This window comes from Triturus cristatus, chromosome 9 (genome assembly GCF_964204655.1).
Source record: "Triturus cristatus chromosome 9, aTriCri1.1, whole genome shotgun sequence".
NCBI lineage: Eukaryota > Metazoa > Chordata > Amphibia > Caudata > Salamandridae > Triturus > Triturus cristatus.
The window spans coordinates 279,687,278-279,713,110 of NC_140592.1; the positions used below are offsets into that span (position 1 = coordinate 279,687,278).

Sequence of the window (25,833 nt, forward strand, 5' to 3'; positions counted from 1 at the left end):
GGGCAGGTACATTGGGGGCTTCGCAGTCTTGGACACAGTGAGTCCACCCCCAGACACAGGTCGATGTATGTGTTGCTCAACCCAACAATGGACTAGAGATGTGGGCAGTCTACATAGGTGTTTCGGTGCTGGCATACTGCATGTGTGTGAGATGTGCAGGGACTGTTTTCCCCTCACACCTGCTTGCATTTACATTAGCTTTTCCCATGAAAATGTACCATGTGAGATGTACTCTAATCTCTGATTGACATATCATTGGATTTGTGATGAGTTTGTATCTTGCTGCTACACTGATAGATGTCGGTACATAACACTGTGTCACTGATCATTTCCCCCTCGTGTCTCCCATGCCTGCAGCTCAAGGTACACCAGCGTAAGGCCGCGTGGAGGGCCATTGCGGCCAAGGTTCGAGCTCTGGGGGTCTCAAACCAACGGCGCACCCACTGCCACAAGAAGTGGGACGACATCAGCCGGCTGGCAAAGAACGTGGCAGAGATGACCTTGGGGCTGCTTCCTTGCACTGGGCATTTGGCACGGCACAGCATGACACCACTAATGGGGCAAATCTTGGTGGTGACACAGCCTGAGCTGGATGCACATTTGAAGGAGCATCAGCAACAAGCTAGGGGTGAGCATTTGGGGAGGGTGACTTTGGCTGGGAGTGGCTGCATGGTTACAGAGCCTGTGCCAGCGCTGGCCTATGTGATGTTGGTAGTGTGATGCAGTGGCATGTAAGTGACTGCTGGGCTGTGTAGTGGTGTCATGCATTTGCCATTCCTTTACTTACAAAGGTGATTTGAATGCTGTGCATTCCCATTGCATTCTGCGTTGTGCTCTTCAGGTTTCTCTGCATTGGGGTAGTCTTGGGAAACCCATGGGAGGGAACAGCAGTGTTCCCGATCTGAGTGTGCCTTCATCAATGCGTCCATTGCATGCACCTCGATTCTGGAGGCCTAGACATCTGACAAAAATGTGCACCTGTCTTTGGGCCCTAAAGTACAACATGGTGGGTGGAATGGGATAATGGCCATTGTGGACTGTCAAGTTGTAGTCTGTGTCTGTGCTGTCCCCTCCTGTTCCATCCAGATCTGTCAGTGGCAACAAGTAATGTGCCCCCATCATGTCCCTAGGTGTGCTGAGAGCTAGTTGAGTGTCTGGTTGAACAGAGCCACAAGCAGGGTGTTGTGCTGTGTGGTCATCACATTGCTCACTCATGCCTGAATTTCCAGTTTCCAAGCCCTGTTTGAGTCTATATAGTGAGTTGGCACAATGTGATTGCACAGGGTGGTGTGCAACATGTAGACCTGGTCATCTTTTGTTAGGCATTGCTGTCATATGTTTGTTCTGTTGCTGCCACTGACCTGACCCTAAATCTCTCTCTCTCATGCAGCATCTCCTGTGGTCATGGAGGGACAGGAGAGGGACACCAGTGGGGGTGAAACTAGCACGACAACTGCACAGGAGCCCAGTGACTCAGATGTCACCAGCGCCTCAAAGGGGGACAGGAGTCTGCTGGAGGAATCCCAGCCTGAGACGCAAAGTACCACATCATCTGATGCCAGTGGGGATGCATCCATGCTACCAGGCACAGGGAACGGGGACTCGGCATCATCTTCCCCCACACAGTGGCCAGTTCCCACCCTCCCAGCCACTTCCTCTGGTGCTGCCCGTGTCTGCCTCAGTAAGAGGGGAAGTGTCTTTCACCCCTGGCACCGCTGCCCCTGTCCCCCCTGCTGCCATCAGTGCTGAGACTTTGGACCTTTTGTGCCAGCTGAGTGTAGGCCAGACAGCTCTCCTCAATGCCTTCATTGACCACGACAAAAAATTGGCACAGGTGGTTGCTTTCATGGAGGGCATACATTCTGATGTGGGTGGGCTGCACCGGACTGTCCAAGCTTTGTCCTCCACAGTGACATCTGCCCTTCAGCAGGCACATACTCACAGTCCAGCTCCGGTCCCTTTGTCCACCCCCCTGACAGTAGCCACGTCTGACGATAGTGACCACGGTCCACATACATCAAAGTCACGATACGGCACACAAAGCACACAGCAGCAGCAACCCAAGCGGTCCCGGGCACAGACACCATCCCCACAGAAGACCAAAGCCACCCCAGAGCGCAGAGAGAAAAGCCCGTCAGGCGACACCAGGGGACAAAAAGCAAAGCAGCAGACTTCAGGAACACATGCCTCAGAGGCATCCCCATCCAAGGACTCTCCTGTCCCTAAAGCATCTCGCAAAGAGAAGCATACAGTTTATGTGCCCACCGAGGAGGTGGTGCATGCCATGGGTACACCTAGGAAGGGCTCCAAGGCAGATTCACCCACCACCTCAACTCCCATTCCAAGCCCAGTGAAGCAGGGGAAGGAGTGCACTGTAGGGGTGACGCCTAGTAAACAGGGGAAGGGGGGGCAGAGGCGAAGCCAGGCAAAGCATCCTGCTGGATCCAGCAAATCACCAGAGGGGGTGCCAGCGCCTGCACCTGATGCAGCTTTAGTGGTGAGTGTTCCTGTTGTGCCCACACCACTTCCCATTGATCCAAAGTCAGGCAGGCCATTTAGAATCCCCAAGAAGTGGAAAGGCACCCCTCCACAATCACCCAGCCACACCGTGTCTCCCATCTGCATGACTCCACCTCCACGTGCCACTACACCACCTGGTCCAAGAAGTCCTCCAGCTTGCCAAACCACTGATAGCTCTCTCCCCGGTCAAGTGCCCCGACAGTCCCCAAGACACAGTCAGCTCCCAGTCTGCATGACAGCCAAGTCTGAGTGGTAGTCACCCTAACACACCTGTCTCTCACACAGGTGGGCCTGTACTGCACATTGTTACCCCCTGACTGTGTTGCTGACCATGGAAAGGTACAGTCGCAACACATTCCCTGTGCAGCCTCTCCTGGACATACCCTGCACTTTGTTTTTGCCACTGGCCTTGTTGCTCTTTGCTGTGTTCAAGTATTCCCTGTGCAGCTTCTCATGGACATGCTCTGCACTTTGCCCTGGCCCCTGACCTTGTTGTTCACTGCTGTTTTGCCCTTGCCTGTGCATCTTCTCATGGACATGCTCTGCACTTAGCCCTGGCCACTGTCCTTGTTGTTCACTGCTGTCTTGCCCTTGCCTGTGCAGCTTCTTATGGACAAGCTCTGCACTTAGTACTGGCCACTGGCCTTGTTGTTCACTGCTGTTTTGCCCTTGCCTGTGCAGCTTCTCATGGACATGCTCTGCACTTAGCCCTGGCCACTGGCCTTGTTGTTCACTGCCGTTTTGCCCTTGCCTGTGCAGTTTCTCGTGGACTTGCTCTGCACATAGCCCTGGCCACTGGCATTGTTGTTTACTGCTGTTTTGCCCTTGCCTGTGCAGCTTCTCATGGACATGCTCTGCATTTTGTGCCTTACTCTTCTCTTCTCATGGCACCTATCTGTTCAATATGTGAATAAAGACAGTTGCTCCTGTTGTTTATTTTGTCAGTGTCCTTACTGAATAAAGTTCTTTTGCTGTGTGTATATGGTTTACTGTGCCACATGGTCTGTGTGCCACTTCAACATAGTCAATGTTTGGGCTCACTTACTTATTTTTTACAGGGGTGACAGGGTCTTCAGTTCTTCCTGACGCAGATACTTGTGGGGGCAATGGTGTCAATTTTCAATGGGAAGCAGTTGTCATTTTCTTATTTTGTTCATGTTGGCTATATTGTACACATGTCAGATTGGGGGCACTGCCAGCACAGAGTGGGTTTCTGCACACAGTATTGCAGGCAGTCTGGCCAGGGTCATCATGTATGTGTATTCTTCCTTTATGTGTGCCCAGTGGTGTATGTGTGTGGTCATCTTGTGATTGCCAGTCATCCTAGTCCCATGGCTTACGTTCCATGTGTGCTCATGGATGGTCAGGAATCGTGCAGTGTGAAGGGGGTGAGTTTGTCGGGAGTGTTGATGTGTTCATGCCCCTGCATTGTCAAATACACACATGTGTCATCCAGGAGTTGTATGCCTGTTGTTTTGATTGTTCAGCTCTGTGGATGTGGTTGTATGCACATGTGTGAGTTGTATGTTGTGCAGTGTGTTGGTGTGTCCTTGCAGTTCTGTATGACTCCTACTTGTTGCGTTTGTCACTTGTGAGTATGCAGAGTGTGTGACTGGCAAGTCAGTGTTGTGTTTTGTTGCACATCCATGTGTCTTGTTCCTGTTTGTGGAGACTGTGAAGACCTGCTGGTCCACTCTGCCATTGTGGTTGTGTTTTCTCATGCATTGCTGTCACATGGTGCCTTCTTACCTCCAGTATGGCATGGTGTGTGTGTTGTCATACCATCCCCTATCTGTGCTTCAGATACCTACCCATTGTGGGTATGCACTCCCTCTCTTTGTGTGTGGTACACTCCTGCCATGTCCCCTACTGACATGTAGTACACTTCACGTTGGTGTCAGCTGTCCCCTTGATTTACATGAGTGTGTGCCTCCCCATCACTTCATTTGTGACACTGTGCTTTGTGGTGCAGTTCTTTGGCCAGGATCAATGTGTCACTCAGAGCATTTCACCAATGGGTTGTATGTGATGTTCTTGTGCTGTTTGGCAGTCATGGTTGCTCCTATGCAGTTCAACTGTGTGTGCTGCCCAGTCCTCTGGTCAAGTTGTTTCCACCTTTGTGTCCCAGACTTGTGCATCTGTTGGTGTTGTGTTGGATGCATGTGTGTTGGCTGTGTTATTGCTTCACTTCCTGGGTGTGCTGTTGTCTTTGTGTTGTGCTGATTGGTGTTGTATGGGTTGATGTTCTGTCACTCATGTCTGTGTGTGGCTGGTATGCTTGGTGTGCACACACTGCTTGTTGTGCATGCAGTGCTGTGTGTGTATGTTGCCTTGTCATTGCCTGGTGTCCATCCCCTGATGTCCAGATGTGTTTGCTATGTTATTTTTCTGCATGAGCATCTGTTGTTTGTTTGATGTGGCTGTGTTGTTCTGTGATGGTGCACTTCTTGTGGGTGTTGTGGTATGTTGTCTGTGCATTGTTCCTGAGTGATGAGGATGTGCACTCCTGTTGTGTCTGTGCCCATTGCCTTTCCACAGTTTAGCTGTACAGGGCATGTCTGTTCTTGTTGTGGTTCTGTGTGTGTTTCTGTTGGGTTATGTGTTTGTCAGTTGTTTTTGTGCAGACATTTGTTGTGGTATCCCTTGTGTGTGTGTGTGATATTTGTGGCTACCCCCAGGGTGTGTGATTGTTTGTGTGTGTATTGACTGGCAAGTATTGCCAGCCTTCAGTGTGTTTGACACTGGTGTTGTGTGCTGCTGGTGTGAGGGGGATATGTGTGTAGATTCCTACTGGTGTTTGTCAGTCATAGAGTGCGTCAATGGGCCCTGTGTGTAGTGCTGCTGGTGTACTCCTGTGTAGTAGTTGTATAGATGTGTGGCTGTTCACAGTTTGACTTCAGGGCCTTCCTTTCGTCCTTGTGCCTATACATGGTTTGCCTTGCTGTCTCCCTGTGTTGTTGCACTGTGATATCTGTGGTTTGACCTCACTGACTGTACCAGCCATGTGTCATTTGATGGTCTGAGGGTGTTGTTCTCTGTTCCTTGTCTTGCATGTGATGTACACATGCTTGTTGTGTGTCTGCATGGCCTTCAATTTGTGTGCAGCCCACTTTGGCTTTCCTAATTGTTGTGCTCAATTGCTGTTGGCATGTGGGGTGTGTATGTGTCTGTGTGTCAGTGTGTGGTATGTATGTGTGACTATGCAGGCTGTGTGTCCATGTGGATGTTTGTTCCTTGTATGTGTTCATTTGCTGCTTGTACTCATTTTTGTTTTGTTTCCCTGGGTGTGGTGTTGTGGTGGTGTGTGTGTTTCCCTGGCCCTGTGCTACTGTGCTGTGTGTTGTGTGCTCCTGTGCAGCCACTCCTGCAGTGACTGTCTCCCTAGTTGTTTGATGTGTGGCGCAGGGTGTGGATTCACCTGGCTTGTTGTGCATGGGGGTGCACAGGAGAGGCACATGGCAGGTGCCTTCATGAGGTGTGCTAGTGTGTAGTGGGAGGGGGTACGGCCCTGTGGTCTTTGTGCCCTGCCCGTGCCTGGCACTGACCCTGCCTTCTGCATTGTGCGCATGTATTTCCTTGTGTTCACCACTGTGGTGACGTGACCGGCACATTGCTGCATGGTCGCGGAAGATGTATGTGCAGGATGCAGAGGGGTGACTTGGTGGCAGGTGGGGGATGTGTGGGTGCCCTTGTGGATGTGTTCCTGTCCCCACCAGGGTGTCTGATGTGGATTTGGACCCTGTGTCAGCTCATGTGTTGTGTGTTGTGTTTGTGTTATTGCGTACCTTCGGCGGCGTCCGCGGCGGTCCATGAGTTGCTGGTGATGTAGCAGGTATAGCAACGGAAAAACGTGTAGAGCTGGATCCATGGCAGTCGTGACCGGGTGGTGTGGGCCGGAACTCTGGTTTCGTGCTCCGCTATCGAGCTTCCGCCGTCTCTGGTTGGGCGGTTTCTCTGCTGCGGTGCGTCTGCTTGTTTGGGGCATCCTAATTTGTGGAGTGGGGCGAATGTCATTCCGCACGGCGGTGAGTCCCCATTGGCTCCCACCGCCGCGGTGGCGGGCGCACTTTGATGGCGGTGCGTGTCACACCACGGCAGACGGGAAATGGGCTATATTTGGCCATACTAATATGGTGGCCGCGAGGACCGCTGCTCGCGGGCGGAAAAATGCATTTTCACGCACCGCCGGCACCACAGTGGTGCCACCGCCCAACATCCTAATGCACCCCTAAGATTCATTTAATAAATATTTAATATATTTAATGTATATTGTAACACACATAACAATTAAACTTACTTTGAAAAAGTTAAACATACATACATATATATATATATTTAACATATATCTAGTTAAAAATTTATATACAACAAAATATTTTAAATTATATTAAAATTTAAAATAGACTAAATATAATGATACAACTACATTTACTATTCCCACTCCAGTTAGTGCAACAATAGGGAAAGTGTTGGATTGCAGAATGAAAAAAAATATATTCCCACTGCAGTCAGTACTACATTAAAAAAAAATTCTCTGCTAAACAATAAAATAATTTCAAAAACAAAATAAAAAAATGTAAATACACGTATTAAAAAATACAAATATATTTCATATAAAATGATTTAAAACAAATACTTCTTACAATGTTTAATATATATCAGAAATAATTACAAACATTGTTAAAATGTAAATCTAAAAATATTTTTCATATAAAAAATATTTTTATTTAAAAATTATTTAACAAAAAATAATGTATTGAATAATTTTGTTTTAGTTACCACCCACCATATACCCCTAAAAAACCTACAAGCAACACGTTAAACTGAACTTTAAAAAGCTAATTATTTACACTATTAACTTAAATATTTATCAAACTAATAATCAATAAAAAAAATATTTATTTAAAATGAATTTGCTTTCCACAATATACCCCCACAAATTATACAATACACTCCTAAAATTTAATTAACAAATAGTTAAACAATTAACATAATAAATGTTAATTTGAATATTTATTATCAATTAAAATAATTATTCTATCCATATTTAAATTGATTTTACTTCCTAACATATACACCAACAAAACCCAAACCCACTCCTAAAAATGTTATTAAAAAGGGTAATTGCTCAATTAACATAATTAATTATAAATGAAATAATTATTATTAAATAAAAATATTAACAATAATTACTTACAATTAATTTACTTACCACCCTGTACCCCTGTAAACCTCAGAACCCACACCTACAATAAAAAAAATTCATACAATTAACATAATTAATTAACAATTGAATATTTACTATTAATTAACAATTAGCTAATAAATAATTAAAATGAAATGACTTTCCACTCTGTACTCCTATAAACCCCACAACCCTCACATAAAATGTATATTTAAATAAAGAAATGTAACACTATTAACATATTGAATTATCAATGAAATAATTAATGTTAATGAACAATTATTTATTAAATAATTACAATTAAATTACTTCCCACCCCCATAAACCCCACAACCCGCACATAAAATTGAAATATACAAAATAAATTACACTATTCACATAATTAATTAAACAATAATATTAATGAAAAATGAACCATGAATTTATAATAATTAAATTACTTCCCACCCTGTGCCCCTAAACACCCACTACCTGCTAAGGTACTAAAATAACCAAAATTACTTTAATTATATTTGATAACTGCAAAAAAGTGTACCAATACATTAAAAAACATAAACAATAATTATACAAAAAAGGTCATCATATACATTTAAAATATATACCACAATTCTTATATTGTTATAATCAATAATGAGTTCGATATTTTAATATTCTGTATTACATACCTTAAAATCGATATTCTTGACAACTATATTCTTGCAGATATTTATATGTCACTATATTTTTGACTCAATATTTCTGCAAGTCAGTATTTCCAACTGAATATTTTGTCTCAACACCTGACACTACTGTGGGTGAAACTACAGTCACCAAAAGGCAAAGTAAAATTGAGGGAAGATCTAAAACTGGCAGAGGGTGCCGCAAATGATATGGCCCAGTTTGAGAGCCTTGACTCTTTTCTATAAATAATTTCAGGAGTCCTTTGGGCTCTTCTGGCTCCTATCACTGCAGGAATGACCGTCCGACTGACACAGCCATGGTGATATTCTGACCGACTCAACCGCGAGCCTTCAGACTGCCGTATTATGATGTATACCTGGTAAATTTCCGACCGGGTCAGTCAGAGACAACTCCGACATGACCGCGTCGGTCAGAAACGAGTCAGATCCGACCACATTGGTTGGAAAGGCTGATCTATACGGATTCCGGATCCGCAAATGCATCGGTTGGACCACAGAGCCATTTATGATGCCTCTGACGCAGTTGCGGTTCAATTGCTGGCCTGTTTGCCACATGGAAAGTGTAAATCACAGAAACTGAGTATAACTAACACACCAACAAACATAGTATGCCCTAAAAAAAACTACAGAGCTGATAACTATTCTAGGAGTAGACATACCCACCAATCCACCTATAAAAGAAAAAAAATACCAGACCATGATCCTTTGCTGTCACAAGCCAGCAGAGCCTGACAGAGCACATTGCTGTTCCTATCTACATACACTGCAGGCATCACTTTGTACCTTCAAGCACCCCAATTGCCTCACTCACTGGACATTTCACTTTTTTTGGTTCCTTCTTGTTCTTCATACCTCTTCAATTTCACACTCACACTCACTAACTCACCATGGGCAAAAAGAGGCAGGCACGTTTCTCAGATGAGGAGTTGACAGTGTTTGTGGATGAAATCCTTGGAGTAGAGCCACAATCATTTGGGACCCAAGTTCAACAGCCTTCCATCACCCAGCTAAGCCTGATGTGGGACAGGATAGTCAACAAGGTGAACGCAGTAGCCAACACCTCACGTACAATGGAGGATATCAGGATGAGGTGGTAGGATGTCAGAAGGAGGGTCATGATCATAGTTGACAGAAATCACCGGGTCACACTGCAGACTGGTGGTGGTCCTCCCATGCCACTTGTACCCTTAATTGCCTGCGAGGAGAAGGCTTATGCCATCATGCCACTGAGAGCTTTTCAGAATACCAGAAGGACTGGAGTCTGGAAGTTACTCCCAAACATCAGCCACAAGTCAGCCATGACACCTTACCATACTGAACTGTTATACAAGTCTTGTATTTATGGCTTTTTGAAAATGAAGCAGTACCCAAAGTATTTTAGATCTGTATCTAATTCAGACTACCAGTATAACTGCAGTGAACATCCAAATTTACCCAAACAATCACATTTACAAATGTCTACATGTAGGCAGTCAGTGTATGACCATGTAACTCATCATGGCAACAACATCTGTCAACATTTCCCAAAAATTGCCCTCTTCTAGAATAAGTAGTTACCAGGAATGTAATGCAAACCACTTCATCAAGTAATTAGATCTCCCTAAAGGAGAACAACAGACTCTTATGTAAGCCATCTCCTAGCAACTTCACCTCAGTGATAATGAGCAATAGGCCCAGGTTGGCTGGCTAGACTGGCTGAGCTGGCTGGGAGGAGGACTCACTGCACTGACCACACATCCCAGCAGGCCTGTCACTCCAAACTCCATCCACCTCTGTCAGCCATCTTACTACTATATACACCCTTACTGGCAGGAGGCAAAGGCCCAGGTGGTCTGGCTGGGTTGGCTAGGAGGAGCACCCACTGTACTGACCATATATCCCAGCAGGCCTTCCACTCCAAACTCCACCCCCTCTGTCAGCCATCTTGCTACGCATTCTGGCAGCTAAGTTGTGGAACGCCCTTCCTGTTCACATAGATAACTACCTGACATTCCGGAAAGCATTGAAAACTTACCTTTTCCCATCTCTCTAGGTTTGGTTAGTCTATGCCCTCTGTCTGTCTCTGTGGCCCTTGGGCCCTCGGACTTCTTTTCTGCTCAATGGGCTTCGTGCTGCTAGCAGCCTTTTTTTTTGCTTTTAGCGCTGGGATGCCCCTTTGCTGGGTCAGCTGTGCGCTCTACAAATCTAACCTAACTACACTCACGCTCACTGCCAAGAAGCAATAGGCCCAAGTGGGCTGTCTGAACTGGATGGGAGGAGGACTCACTGCACTGACCATACATCCCAGCAAGCATGTCACTCCAAACTCCATTCACCTCTGTCAGCCACCTTGCTACTACACCCACCTTCACAGGCAAGAAGCAATAGGCCAAGGTAGGCTGGCTGGGCTGGGTGGGAGTAGTACTCACTGCCCTGATTACACATCCCAGCAGGCCTTTCACTCCAAACTCCACCCCCCTCTGTCAGCCATCTTGCTACTACACTCATTGGCAGGAAGTCATTGGTCAATTGGGGATGAGGGGGAGGAGTGTTAGAAAACACCACACATCCCAGCAGGCCTTTCACTCCAAACTCCATTCCCCGCTGTCAGCCATCTTGTTACTACATTCACCCTCACTGGCAGGAAGCAATATGCCCAGGTGGGCTGGCTGGGAGGAGGACTCACTGCACTGACCAAATATCAAAGCTGGCCTGTCACTCCAAACTCCACCCCCTCTGTCAGTCATCTTGCTACTACACACCCCCTTACTGGCAGGAATCAATAGGCGCAGGTGGGCTGGCTGGACTGGCTGGGAGGAAGACTCACTGCACTGACCAGACAAATATCCTTTACCTCTCATTCCTGTGCTGTTGGATCAGTTGTGACATGCCACAGTATTCACTAAATTGGATTTGCATGCGGCATATCAACTCATTCGTGTACGAGAAGGGGGCGAGTGGAAGACTACTTTTCGGACTAAGTGTGGCTTGTTTGAGTATTGTGTCATGCCTTTCAGTCACTGCAATGCTCCTGCGGCTTTTCAGTTTTTCATTAATGAGGTGTTACTGGAGTTTCTTCATTTAAGTGTTATCGTGTATATGGATGATATACTTATCTTCTCCAAAAATGACTCAGAACATGAGTGTCATGTGAAACAGGGATGCCGAAGCTGCGTAACCATAGGTTTGTAAAATTGGAAACATTTATGTTTCAGTTTCTTGTGTTGAGTTTTGGGGTTTTATCATTTCATCCGAAGGAATCAAGATGTATCGGAAAAATACCGAAGCCATAACCTTATGGCCAGTTCTGACTTGTGTGAGAGATGTACAGGTATTACTAGGGTTCATCCAACTTTTATAGCCAATTTATAACCCATTTTTCTGATATCATCACTCCCATGACTGCCTTGTTGAAAAAAAGGGTTTAATTTCTCTGGTCTACATCTGCTCAACTTGCTCTAGAAACGTTAGTGGAGAAATTTACATCTGCTCCCATTCTTAAACATCCAGACCCTGCGATTCCATTCTATGTAGAGGCGGATGCTTCTCAGTATGCTGCAGTCGGGGTATTGTCTCAGCGGGATATTGATTCGGGTCTTATGCATCACATCTCTTTTTTTTCTAAAAAAATGTTGCCTGCTGAACCGAATTATACTGTTGCTAAAAGGAAGCTGTTGGCAATCAAATTGGCTTTCCAGGAATGGAGGCACCATTTAAGGGGAGCTAAATATTCTGACCATAAGAACTTGGAATTCTTTCGCTCTGCACGGGCTTTGACACCTCTGCAAATGAGATGGATGTTGTTTTTTAATGAAAATTATTTTACAATCATGAATAGACCTGCTGTCCAACAAGCTAAATCTGATGCCCTGTCTCGTATACATGTGGCCCCATTGTATGACACCATCCCTCCTGATGAGATGCCTAGGATACCCAAGGAGAAGATCATCGGTTGTTGCTCCTCTGACAAATTCCTTCTAGAGGTCAAGGACCGATTAGAGTCTATACACTTGACCCCTTGGTTAACAGACCCTATATTTCAATTGAGGGATGGGTTGTTATACCATGGCACTCAGTTATTCATACCTCTAGAGTTCAAGGATAAGGTTTTGACTTGGTGTCATTCCTCTTCATTGATAGGTCATCATGGACTGACCAAGACTAGGGAGATATGCCTTTGTTGGCTTTGGTGGGACACATTGGGTCATGATATACAGGTCTTTGTGTCTTCCTGTTCAGTGTGTGCCATTAATAAAGCCTCACACACTCTTCCAGTGGGGCTTTTACGTCCTTTGCCGGTTCCCCCTTCTCTATGGCATACTATTAGTATGGATTTTGTTACAAATCTTCCTAAAGAAGCAGGGCATACCACCATTCTTGTGGCTGTAGATCTGTTTACCAAAAACGCTCATTTCATTCCTTTGCCTAACCTACCTACTGCTAAAGAGTTAGCAGATGTTTTCATGACTCATGTGTTACGATTACATGGCATTCCAACAGCCATCGTGTCTGACCGGGGTGCACAGTTCATTTCCCATTTCTGGAAGGAATTGTGTTCCTCATTGCAGATGGTGCTCCGGTTGTCCTCGGCTTACCATCCACAATCAGATGGGGAAACGAAGTGTACAAATCAAACCAGGGAACAGTATATTCGTTGGGCCCGATTCACAGAACTAACTTAAGACAAAATCCTAAACTTACTACCATTTTGGTATTCACAGAAGGCACTTACTCATTTTGGTATTCACAGAAGGCACTTACTCATTTCGGTATTCACAGAAGTTAGGAGTCCTAACTTTAGGACTCCTAAATGCCTTCTGTGAATACCGAAAGTCTTAAAATTAGGATTTTTCTCAGTTTAGTAGTAGTATAGTTAGGACTCCTAACTTTAGGACTCCTAAATGCCTTCTGTGAATACCGAAAGTCTTAAAATTAGGATTTTTCTCAATTTAGTAGTCCTAAGTCTAAACTTATCTAAACTCTAAACTATCCTAATTTTAAGGCTTTCGGTATTCACAGAAGGCATTTAGGAGTCCTAAAGTTAGGAGTCCTAAATTTAGGACTACTAAATTGAGAAAAATCCTAATTTTAAGACTTTCGGTATTCACAGAAGGCATTTAGGAGTCCTAAAGTTAGGAGTCCTAACTATACTACTACTAAACTGAGAAAAATCCTAATTTTAAGACTTTCGGTATTCACAGAAGGCATTTAGGAGTCCTAAAGTTAGGACTCCTAACTTCTGTGAATACCGAAATGAGTAAGTGCCTTCTGTGAATACCAAAATGAGTAAGTGCCTTCTGTGAATACCAAAATGGTAGTAAGTTTAGGATTTTGTCTTAAGTTAGTTCTGTGAATCGGGCCCGTTGTCTTTTGACCTCGTTAACTGGTAGTTGGGTGAAAGTACTACCTATCGCCGAGTTTGTATATCATAACAGTATACACTCGGCTTTAGAGTTGTTCCCATTCTTTTGTTCTATGGGTTTTCATCCTAGGGCCATATCTATTTAATCTTCCGGTAGAGTGCCAGCAGTAGACACATTGAGTCTTGCCCTGACTGATGTTTGGAAGAAAGCACAGGAACATCTGGAGGCAGCTAAGAGAGGTATGACACATAAGGCAGACAGAGATCATCCTGCCTCCTCTTATGCTCCTGGCGATAGGGTGTGATTGACATCCAAAAAACTACATTTCGGCAGGGCCCTAGGAAATTGCAGCCCCGTTATGTGGGTCCATTTAGAATCCAGCAGATCATTAATCCGGTTGCTATGAGGCTGGTTTTGCCTGCTGACTACCGGATTCACCCTGTGCTCCATACCTCTACTTAAACCGTATACTGTCACTACTCAGGCCTTACCCCCGCCCCTGCCTTTGTTGATTGGCGAGCATGAGGAGTTTGAGGTTAGTACCATTTTTGACTCCAGAAGACGCCAGGACAGATTGTATTATTTGGTGGTTTGGAAGGGTTATTCCCCTGATGACCATACCTGGGAGCCTGCCAGTTATGTGTATGCCCCCTGCCTAGTACATCTATTTCATGCCGTCATCCGTCCATACCACGTCCTATGGAGGTCTTTTGAGAGGGGGTACTGTTCTGGCCTAAGGTAGGTATCTATCGTAGGGGTCATGGGTTCCCTCTTTTCTTTTTGGATCATTTCTATTTGGGGGGGTCCGGTTCTTACCTTTGGGTTTTTCTTTTTCCTTCCTGCTCTTTTGGCGGCTATCGCCTTCTTTTTCTGTTTCCTTTGGGGAACGGGTTGGGCACAGTCGCATTTGTGCTTCCGGTGCATTGACAACGAGTATAAAGGCGCTCCCTCCCTGTTCCTCGTTGCTTGATTTCAATTCCGGTTCATGACCCGGAAGGACTTTGCTGTTGGCGGACCGCTGACGAGCTTGTTGTTTCCTTGCCTGCTCTTTGTTAGCGTTCTGCGTGGGACATTATCATACTGCTTTTGGTGTTTTTGCCTGACATCTTTGTTGTTTCCTTGCCATTTTTCTTCAGTATTCTTCGTGGGACCTATTTAATTATTTTTCCTGTTCTTATGGAGCGCTGATGCATTTCAGAGGATTTCCTTCCTACGGGATTCGGATACCCAGTAAACAGCGGGTGTTGTTCATACCCGTATTTCTTCATATGTTATGTTTTTGTCATTTTTGGGGGTTTTCTCAGACCACTAACTTTATTGTAGTATTTGGAAATGACAATTATTTATTGTTGGTTTCCTTGTTTCAGGTGCGGGCTTTTTATACCTTTGTGGCTTTTTCCCGCTATTATTTACACCTCAAATTACCTTTTTGCTCATGCCTTAAGGGAAGACTTTGTTCTACTGATCTTTGGAAACAAGAGACTGTGTGATCTACTTCTCTGGAGTACTCATGGACACACCTGCGAAGGTTAAGGAGTGAGCTGAGTAAATAAAACGCGTTTCTCCATTCTGCTTTTTGTGCAAGGTGAAAGGTATTCTTGGCTTATCTATATGATATTAATCTTTACCTTTTCTGTTTCTTCTCTCTAAGGACGCTTATGCCTTGCCTGCCTCCCACCATATTCCGGAGTGTGATTCCAAGGACGAATTTGCACCTTTTCCCTTATACCCTTATTTACCTGCCTTCTCCCAGTGCATTTTCCACTCATATCTGCTCTATTCTTGGGCATGAAGGGTTAAGGCACAGAGTGAGTGATGGGACTTTCATTGTTCCTGCAGCACCTGGTTTTCAGGTGAGTGGGGTGAGACCCACAAGCAGCAGCAGGGAAGCAGGTATAGGAAAACTCATCCTCCTTCTACCACCCCACCCCCTCCTAAATCCAAAAGATATTCTTCCCCATCCTACCCCAGTTCCGCTATGGGGAAGAAATTAGAAGTCAAAAAGGTCCCCCCCTCCCTTTTCCCTTCACCATCCTTTAAAGCTTTAAAATCCCCAAAATGGTGAAGCCCAGCTCCTCTCCCTTATATCCTACCCTCCCACTGACCAAGCAGACCCCCCCAATTCTGAGCCCAGCCCTCCCAAGTTTATTTGTGGTGCCTGGCATGCCCCCTAGATGCCCTTCCAGGGGAGGTATCCTGCAGCAACATTCCTGAAGGCTAGTTTGGGTGGGCCACACTTTACTGGCCCATAACATGGACATTTGAACTGGTCATTGGCCTTTGTTTTAATACTTGAACTCTGGAGGCTGAATGTAGAATTCAAGATCTACTTAGCTCAGAGTTACGTCTCCAGTATTTTGATATCTTACTTGGGCTATAACAATAAATTAGGTGTAAGAGGAATATGTGGCAGATTTTTCTCTGTACGCCTGAATGTTGAGCTATGATTGTGTGAATTGCTGAGATTTGTTAGAAAGCTATATGGAGAAACTGTTTGCTGCATTTTTTAAAATATAGCTTTTACTTTTTATCCTTTCTAATTTGAGCGGTGCCTCACGCCCTGAGCTGTGGCCAGGTGAGGTGAGGAGTGCACCCGTGAAACAACGGGTAAGTCTAAAACTGTTATATTAAATCTGAACAATACAAATAAATACGAGATACACTCTTGAGTATCTGGTGATGTCAAAAGTTTGGTATTGTGGAGCATTTTCCCTCACAGTATTGGTATTGAAGTATTGGTTTCTAAATTTGACTTCACATTTCTATATACTGGATATAAGTGTGTGTCTTTTTCTGTTTGTTGTACAGGTGTCGTCAAAAGTCCTGAGATATAAACATGTATTATGAAGACATAGGACAATGTAGGTTGTATTATTTCCAACCACATAAATCAGATATCTGTATATTTATATTTTTTACTGTTTGCAGTAGTGCTTTATTATCAAGGTCCTGAAGAAAGTTGGGATCACAGTTGATCGCAGCGGCTGAAACATGTAGACCTCTATTTCGGACTAATGCAGTTATTCAGTCAAAGCTGCATACACACTGTTTTTAGTTTTCTTCCTGGTAGCCAATTTTAAATCACGTTTCACTTTATCCCCACACGCACTGCAACCATCACTCCTTACAACATCTCTTTTTGTGCTTCACTTCTAGGGATATAGTAGATCCTAGATTTGACTACATAAAAAACATCCCTGAGCTCCCAGGGAGGGGGTTGTAGCCCTTGGTTGCACTATGTTTTGCAACCAAGAAGAGGTCCCAGATGATGAAGCATGCCACTTCGGTGGGTGATGGGATTCCATCCTCTATAAGGGACTCCTCCTTGATGTAGGAGATACCTCCAAAACCAGTACTGTATGTGCTCCCCAGTTTCTTTAAGCTTGATCCGACCCGTGGATTCTTTTATGTTTCTTCTATAATAGAAAGGAACTAGTAGGTATCCCATAATCATCTACCGGTCCCTCAACTCTACTAAGAACTTTGTCAGTGAACAGGTCGACCCATGTGGTTGTACCTGCTCCTTCCCAGTTTACCCTCTCTGGTAAGGACCCTATTCCCATTTGACCAGTGTTAGACGGCGACCTCAGAGGAGCCCGGAAGGGGGGTCCTGACTTCCCTGAGTCCCACCCGTGTAGTATTGTAGCCGGGCACTGGCGAGAGATTCCCCAGGGGGAGGAATCTCGCAACGAGGATCGTACATCTGGCACCACACGACACAGAGAGACCACACTGGGTATTCTCAGAGAACAAGCTTTATCAAATAGGTATCACTGCAAATATGTACAAGGTGAGCACGGGCTCAAGAGTCTCGGAAAGGTAGGGGGTAGCGGGACTGTCTCTGGGTATGGTTCAAAGCAGGGATGTATCCGGCGCACAGCTCACAATCCTCGAGCTGGGGGATACGTGGTCGGAGTCGGGGTCCGGCGGGACCGTGAGAGTCTGGGGGTGCCGCGAGTCACTCAGCGGGCTCAGGTACAGGTTCGGAGGTCTTACGATCTTCAAGGAGCCGCGAGTCACTCAGCAGGGCTCAGGTACAAGTTCGGAGGTCTTACGATCTTCAGGGAGCCGTGAGTCACTCAGCAGGGCTCAGGTACAAGTTCGGAGGTCTTACGATCTTCAGGGAGCCGCGAGTCACTCAGCAGGGCTCAGGTACGAGTTCGGAGGTCTTACGATCTTCAGGGAGCCGCGAGTCACTCAGCAGGGCTCAGGTGGGTTCAAGTTCCAGGAGCCGCGACCACGGCGGCAGGCTCTCGTTGTTCCAGCGTCGAATCTGCCGGACAGTCTCAGAGCACCCCTTGTTATAGGTCGACCCCGCTTTGATGTCCGGAGTCTGTGCAGGCAGGGGTCTTTTCACCTGGGGGCCGCTGGTTGGGGGTTTCCTGCTATTGTCTTTTGATCCTTTCAGGGCCGGGTCGGGAGGAGTCCCAGACACCCAGCAGGCACGGAGCCAGCCCGCAGGGAGGCCGGAGGGCCGATCGAAACCCATCGTCCCAGGGGAGTTAGAGGTGCGATAGAAACTGCTCCTCCCTCTCTCATCCCCTGGAAGCGTGATGTCCTCCAGCCGGAGTGGCGCCTCGAGGCCCGGGTCACGCTGGAGCCGGGCGGCCATCTTGTTGCATGGAGTGGGCACGCGGGCCCGGGGTGGCCGAAAGGAGAGAGGCCATGGACGGGGATGTCCGGGGTTGGTGCGGGTGTCCTGGTGGGAAGGGTCGGCTGGGCCGCGTGCTTGGGCTGCAGGCGCCAGGTTTCGGTGGTGCGGGGGCACGGAGGGCCATTCTACTAGGCCGGGTCCAACACGCGTCCCCCCCAGCTGAAAGCCGGAGAGAACTGCCCATCACCTTGGGGGGTTCTCTTCGCTGAGGCGGAAGAACCGGGAGAGGCCGTCAGCGTTGGCGTGGTCCGTACCAGGGCGGTGTTCTACGGTGAAGTCCATTCCCTGGAGGGAGATTGACCACCGCAGTAGCTTGGGGTTTTCTCCTCGCATCTGCATGAGCCATCGCAAGGGCCGATGGTCAGTTTGGACTCTGAAATGAGTGCCGAACAGGTAGGGTCGTAGTTTTTTGAGTGCCCAGACCACGGCAAAGGCTTCGCGCTCTATGGTGCTCCACCTCTGTTCTCGGGGTAGCAGCCGCCGACTGAGGAAGGCGACGGGCTGGTCTAGGCCTTGATCATTCACTTGGGACAGGACGGCCCCAATGCCATGCTCGGAGGCATCGGTCTGGACTATGAACTCCTTGGTGTAGTCGGGAGCCTGGAGGACGGGGGCAGTGCACATGGCCTTTTTTAGAGCATCGAAAGCTTCCTGGCAGGCAGCCGTCCACTGCACCTTCTTTGGCTATTTTTTAGACGTGAGTTCAGTGAGAGGGCCGACCAGGCTGCCATACCCCTGAATGAATCGGCGGTAGTAGCCCGTGAGTCCCAGAAAGGCTCGGACTTCCGTTTGGGTGATGGGTGGGTCCCAGGCCAGGATGGCGTCGATCTTTGGCTGTAGAGGGGCGACCTGGCCACTCCCGACTTGGTGCCCCAGGTAGACTACGGATCCTTGCCCGATCTGGCACTTGCTGGCTTTTACGGTGAGGCCCGCCTGGCGCAGGGCGGTTAGCACTCTCCGGAGGTGCTGGAGGTGCTCACTCCACTCTGAACTGAAGACAGCGATGTCGTCCAGATAGGCCGCGCTGAACTGTTCCAGCCCGGCCAGGACCCTATTTACCAGTCTCTGGAAAGTGGCCGGGGCATTTTTCATCCCGAAGGGCATCACGCGGAAGCGGTAGTGCCCATCGGGGGTGGAGAAAGCAGACCGCTCCTTGGCCCCTTCGGTGAGCGCAATCTGCCAGTAGCAGCAGGTGAGGTCGAAAGTGCTGAGGAACCGGGCGGACCCTAGTCGGTCAATGAGCTCGTCGGCTCGTGGAATGGGGTGGGCATCGGCTCGGGTAACGTCATTGAGCCCCCGGTAATCCACGCAGAACCGGAGCTCGGGGGCGACACCGGGGGCTGCTGCCTTCGGAACCAGGACCACGGGGCTGGCCCAGGGACTGTCAGAGGGCTCGGTCACCCCCAGGGTCAACATCTTCGAGACTTCAGCTTGAATGCAGGACCGGACCTGGTCAGGAACCCGGTAGGCTCGGTGTCTCACCGGCGGGCTGTCCCCGGTGTCCACATCGTGAACACACCAGTTGGTGACCCGGGGGGTCAGGGAGAAGAGGTCGGAAAATTGTCTGAGGAGCCGGCGGCAGTCCGCTTGTTGCTGGGCAGTGAGGGCTGGGGAGAGGTTCACTCCCTCCACGGAGCCATCCTGCTCCTTGACACACAGGAGGTCCGGGAGGGGATCCGACTCATCTTCGGCCCCGTCATCGGTGGCCAGCAGGAGGCTCAGTTCTGTCCGCACGAAGTGAGGCTTGAGGCGGTTCACGTGCAGGACCCGGAGGGGATCCCGAGGCGACTGGACGTCCACCAAGTAGGTGACTTGACTCTTCCTCTCAACCACTTTGTAGGGCCCAGTCCATCGGTCCTGGAGGGCGCCAGGCTTCACGGGGGCCATGACCCACACCTGCTGGCCCGGCTGGAACTCGACCAGAGTAGCATTCTGGTCGTACCAGCGCTTCATTTCTTCTTGACTCGCCTCCAGGTTGGCCTCGGCCAGTTCCCGGAACCTCCTGGTCTGGTTCCGGAGGGCCAGGACATATTGGAACACATCTCGGGGGGTGGTCTGGGGTGCTGCCTCCCACCCTTCCTTAACCAAACTGAGGGGACCTCGGACGGGGTGCCCATAGAGTAATTCAAACGGGCTGAACCCTAAGGACTTCTGGGGGACCTCCCGGTAAGCGAACAAGAGGCAGGGGAGCAGGACGTCCCACTTACGCCGGAGGGGCTCTTCTAGGCCAGCGATCATCCCTTTCAAAGTCCTATTAAACCTCTCTACTAGGCCGTTCCCTTGGGGATGGTACGGGGTGGTGAACTTATAGGACACCCCACATTGTTGCCACAGGGACGTCATATACCTTGATATAAAATTAGTTCCGCGATCGCTCACGACCTCGCGGGGGAAACCCACCCTGGAAAAGATCCCCATCAGGACCCGGCCCACCACGGGGGCCGCAATGGTGCGCAGGGGAATAGCCTCCGGATAGCGGGTGGCGTGGTCTACTAGGACCAAGATGAAACGGTGACCTTGGGAGGTGGGGGGGTCCAGCGGCCCCACGATGTCGATTCCGACTCGTTCGAAGGGGATACTGACGACCGGGAAGGGTTGGAGGGGAGCCTTGCGCTTCCCCCCACTCTTCCCACTGGCTTGGCACGTGGGGCAGGACTTGCAGTGTGCCTCTACCGCTGCTTTCATCTTAGGCCAATAAAAATGGGTCACGAGACGGCTGTAGGTCTTGTCCTGACCCAGGTGACCGGCGAGGGGGACATCGTGGGCTAAGCCCAGGAGGAAATCTCGGAAGCGGAGGGGTACCACCAGTACCCATCCGGATCCCAGCTCCACCGATTTCTGCTCACTATACAGGATGTTATTCTCCCAATAGATTCGGTGCGTTCCGGTCTGGTCACCTGCGGCTTGGCCCTCGGCCTGGCGCCGCAGCCCGATCAGGGAAGGACAGGTGGCTTGCTCCCGGCAAAATTCTTCCCGGGTGGGCCCGCCCTCGTGGCGCCAATGGGCCAACTCGGGTAGATCCCCCAACTCGGGGACCGGGGCGGGGTCGGATGGTGCGGGTTCGTCGCTGGCGACGGACCCTTCCGATGGGGGAACGGGAGGACCCTCGGCGGGGACGGTACGGGTTTCTTCGACCGGGGTGCCCTCGACTTCTCTCCGGGGAGTGAGTCGGGCTGTCATAGATCGGGTGGTGGCACACACCCACTCGGGGAGTCCCATCATTCCTAGGTGGGCCTTGCGCTCTACGTGCTTCCAGGGAGAACTCTCCAGGTCGTTCCCTAAGAGGCAGTCGACCGGCTGGGAGGTTCTTACGGCCACCTTGAGTTTACCTATCACCCTCCCCACTCAAATGGCACCAGGGCTACCTGACACATACTTTCCCTATTGTCTGCGGATATTACGGGGCAAAAGACATTGGGGATGATCTGCTCCTCGGGAACTAGGTGCCTGAGGACACCGGTGATACTGGCCCCGGTGTCCCGCAGGGCCTCTACCTGGTGGCCATTGATCTTGACGAGCTGCCCATATTTCTGTGTGTTGGACGGTAGGAGGCTACCATGGATCATTTCCCTATCTCCCAGGGATACTAGGGCCATAGCAGCGGGTTCCCACTCCTCGGCTTCCTCAACCTCCTCCCCCAGGGCTACGTTGGCTATCTGTCTCGCAGGGGTGACTTGGGTGGCCATGGGGCACTCTGGGTCATTGGCGTAGTGCCCGGGTTTCTGGCAACGGAAACATGTGACGGTCACCCGGTGTCCTCGTCTCCCAGGGGGCCCTGTTACTGGTGGGGGGGCGCCGGGAAAGGTGGAGGTGGTGTCTTCGGGGGGCTAGGCTGGGACTCTCTCGGCCCTCCCTGGTTCCCTCCCCCTCTCTGGTGGGGTGGTCCCTGACTGGTTCGGGGGTACTCTCCTACCATGCCCCGGGAGACCCGGGTGTTGGTCCAGCGGTCGGCCTCCACAGCCAGCTTCCGGGGGTCTGTGAGCTTGCTATCCAGCAGATGTTGACGTAGCTCTATGAAGCAGTTCGCAGCCAGATGTTCCCATAACATGAGATCAGTGAGTTCGGCAAGGGTGGTGACCTTGCTGCCCTTGACCCACCCATCGAAGGCCCGACTAAAAAAGTTTACATACTCCACCCAGGTGGTGCCCGGGATCTTCCTGCAGTCCCGGAACCGTTGGCGGTACATTTCTGGGGTGAGGCCGTATCTTGTGAGGAGAGCCTCTTTCATGTGGCTGTAGGAGGTCTGCAGGGAGAGGGGTAGGTCGAGCAGGGTGTCCCTTCCTTCGCTCAGAAACCGCCCCCACAACCCCGCCCCCCAGTCCTTCTGTGGAATCCGATGGGAGGTCATGGCGACCTCGTAGGCCCGAAACCATTGCTGAATGTCATCGTTTTTATCATATTCCTTGACCACATCCTTGGGGATGTGGACCTTCTGTTCCGCTGGGGGGGCCGTCTCTCGGTTTCCCGAGGGCCTCCCGTCCTCATTTCGGGCCTTGAGCTCGAGTTCTTTTAAGCTGCGTTCGTGCTCCAGTTGGAGCTTCCTTCCTTCGTGCTCCCGTTGGAGCTTCTTTTCTTCCAGTTCGCCTTGTACGCGCATTTGCTCCACCGCTAGCTTTTTCTCCGCTAACTTCAATTCGCCCTCGATTTTGAGTTTGGCTAACTCGAGTTCATGACTGCGGCTTCTCTCTCTGTCCGCGAGTTCTTCCGGGGATAGGCCCCCGTCTGGTACAATGCCTCGCACCTGATTGTCGCTGCTTTCACTTGGAGGGGGTTCGGCTTCGTCGGGGCGCTCCCCCGTGCCTTCCGGGCGGGAGGCCCCGGTCTCCACCCAAGTTTTCAGTGCTTTCTGCAAGTCTTCCTTAGTGTTGAGGCCAGTGGTAGCGATTTTAAGTTCTTTGCAAAATTGCTTTAGCTCTTTGTGTGTGTATTCTTCTAGATGCTCCACCTGGAACACTCTGTTGGCGTTGGTTTCTGCGGAGCTCATGGCGCTTCCTTCTGCCATCTTTGTTGGTCGTGCGTTCGTCGTTCACTGTACGATCTCTAGGTGATGGGCCCGAATCCCGTCGCTTGCCACCAATGTTAGACGGCGACCTCAGAGGAGCCCGGAAGGGGGGTCCTGACTTCCCTGAGTCCCACCCGTGTAGTATTGTAGCCGGGCACTGGCGAGAGATTCCCCAGGGGGAGGAATCTCACAACTAGGATCGTACTTCTGGCACCACACGACACAGAGAGACCACACTGGGTATTCTCAGAGAACAAGCTTTATCAAATAGGTATCACTGCAAATATGTACAAGGTGAGCACGGGCTCAAGAGTCTCGGAAAGGTAGGGGGTAGCGGGACTCTCTCTGGGTACGGTTCAAAGCAGGGATGTATCCGGCGCACAGCTCACAATCCTCGAGCTGGGGGATACGTGGTCGGAGTCGGGGTCCGGCGGGACCGTGAGAGTCTGGGGGTGCCGCGAGTCACTCAGCGGGCTCAGGTACAGGTTCGGAGGTCTTACGATCTTCAAGGAGCCGCGAGTCACTCAGCAGGGCTCAGGTACAAGTTCGGAGGTCTTACGATCTTCAGGGAGCCGCGAGTCACTCAGCAGGGCTCAGGTACAAGTTCGGAGGTCTTACGATCTTCAGGGAGCCGCGAGTCACTCAGCAGGGCTCAGGTACGAGTTCGGAGGTCTTACGATCTTCAGGGAGCCGCGAGTCACTCAGCAGGGCTCAGGTGGGTTCAAGTTCCAGGAGCCGCGACCACGGCGGCAGGCTCTCGTTGTTCCAGCGTCGAATCTGCCGGACAGTCTCAGAGCACCCCTTGTTATAGGTCGACCCCGCTTTGATGTCCGGAGTCTGTGCAGGCAGGGGTCTTGTCACCTGGGGGCCGCTGGTTGGGGGTTTCCTGCTATTGTCTTTTGATCCTTTCAGGGCCGGGTCGGGAGGAGTCCCAGACACCCAGCAGGCACGGAGCCAGCCCGCAGGGAGGCCGGAGTGCCGATCGAAACCCATCGTCCCAGGGGAGTTAGAGGTGCGATAGAAACTGCTCCTCCCTCTCTCATCCCCTGGAAGCGTGATGTCCTCCAGCCGGAGTGGCGCCTCGAGGCCCGGGTCGCGCTGGAGCCGGGCGGCCATCTTGTTGCATGGAGTGGGCACGCGGGCCCGGGGTGGCCGAAAGGAGAGAGGCCATGGACGGGGATGTCCGGGGTTGGTGCGGGTGTCCTGGTGGGAAGGGTCGGCTGGGCCGCGTGCTTGGGCTGCAGGCGCCAGGTTTCGGTGGTGCGGGGGCACGGAGTGCCATTCTACGAGGCCGGGTCCAACAACCAGGTAGTACCTAAAGAGGTAGGTCTAGAGAATATGGTGGCAAATTCCTTCTCTTCTGTATGTAGTGTGCCCAACAATAGTGAGCTGTGTTCATTAAAGTATTCCCCATTTCTCTTTTTGGGATTGGGGTCTCTGAGCCCATCAACCATTCTAATACTGTGTGTTTGTGTAATTCTGTTGCCCAATGCCTTAGTTCGGTCAGATTGTAGCCTGCCAACCACTGCATCGGCCATTGCAATTGGGCTGTTGCATAATATTGCTCGCAATTGGGGGCACCCAATCCTCCTTCACTCAATGGTGCGTAAAGCTTTGTAAGAGAAACTCTGGCCCTATTTTTTGCCCCATACCAGTAATGTCAACATTTAGGGCCCAATTCACAGAACTAACTTACGACAAAATCCTAAACTTACTACTCATGGTATTCACAGAATGCACTTACGACTGTCCTAAGTTTATGTCCACACTCGGGCTGGAATTTCCGCACCCGGAGTGTAAGCTTCGCACCCGGAGTGTAAGCTCCACACCAGGAGCAGAAGTTTCACCATCTGGCTGGAATCTCTGCCTTGACCTTCAACTCGGGCACCTGCTTTATTTATATCTGTAAGTGCTTCCTGTTGAGGTTTAATTTTTGTGACAGGAGCATCGTGCCAGAAAGAATCCTGCCCTGCATATTTATCCAAGAAGATGCCACCGTTTTGTGCAATACCTCTACTCAACTGGAGTACTTTCTACTGGCTAATCAGTAAGTGCTACCTCGGTGTGTAAATGTATCGTGCTTTTCCTACACTACAGCTGCGTAAAGGGCCAGAAGAGTTGTCTCCAGCGACCATGTGTGTCTGTAACTTTTGCCACCGCGCAGATGGGGGCCGGGGTCCCTCAAGTGAGCTGTCCATCATAGTGGGGAAAGGGCGGGAAGACGTTGCACACCGCTGGTGTGTGGGCTGGGGCCAAACGGCAGGGCTTCTATGCAGTTCACATGCCTCTTGTTTATAAAGGGTCAGAGACCGACCAGAGCAGCAGATGAGGAGACAGAACCTCCTGGTGTCAGGAACTACACGGGGATTGTTCTCGAGAAACTCATGGATGCACAGACCTCCATTAAGGATTACAGCAAATTGTTGACGGAAGATTTGGGGAGAAAGCAC

At 49.6% G+C, this 25,833-nt stretch overlaps 1 long non-coding RNA gene across 1 annotated transcript in view; it reads right to left on the reverse strand.

Annotated features, from left to right (window-relative positions):
- Positions 1-25,833, reverse strand: part of LOC146797751 (uncharacterized) — a 150,048-nt gene that overhangs the window by 73,323 nt on the left and 50,892 nt on the right. The gene's annotated exons all lie outside the window — the stretch shown is intronic.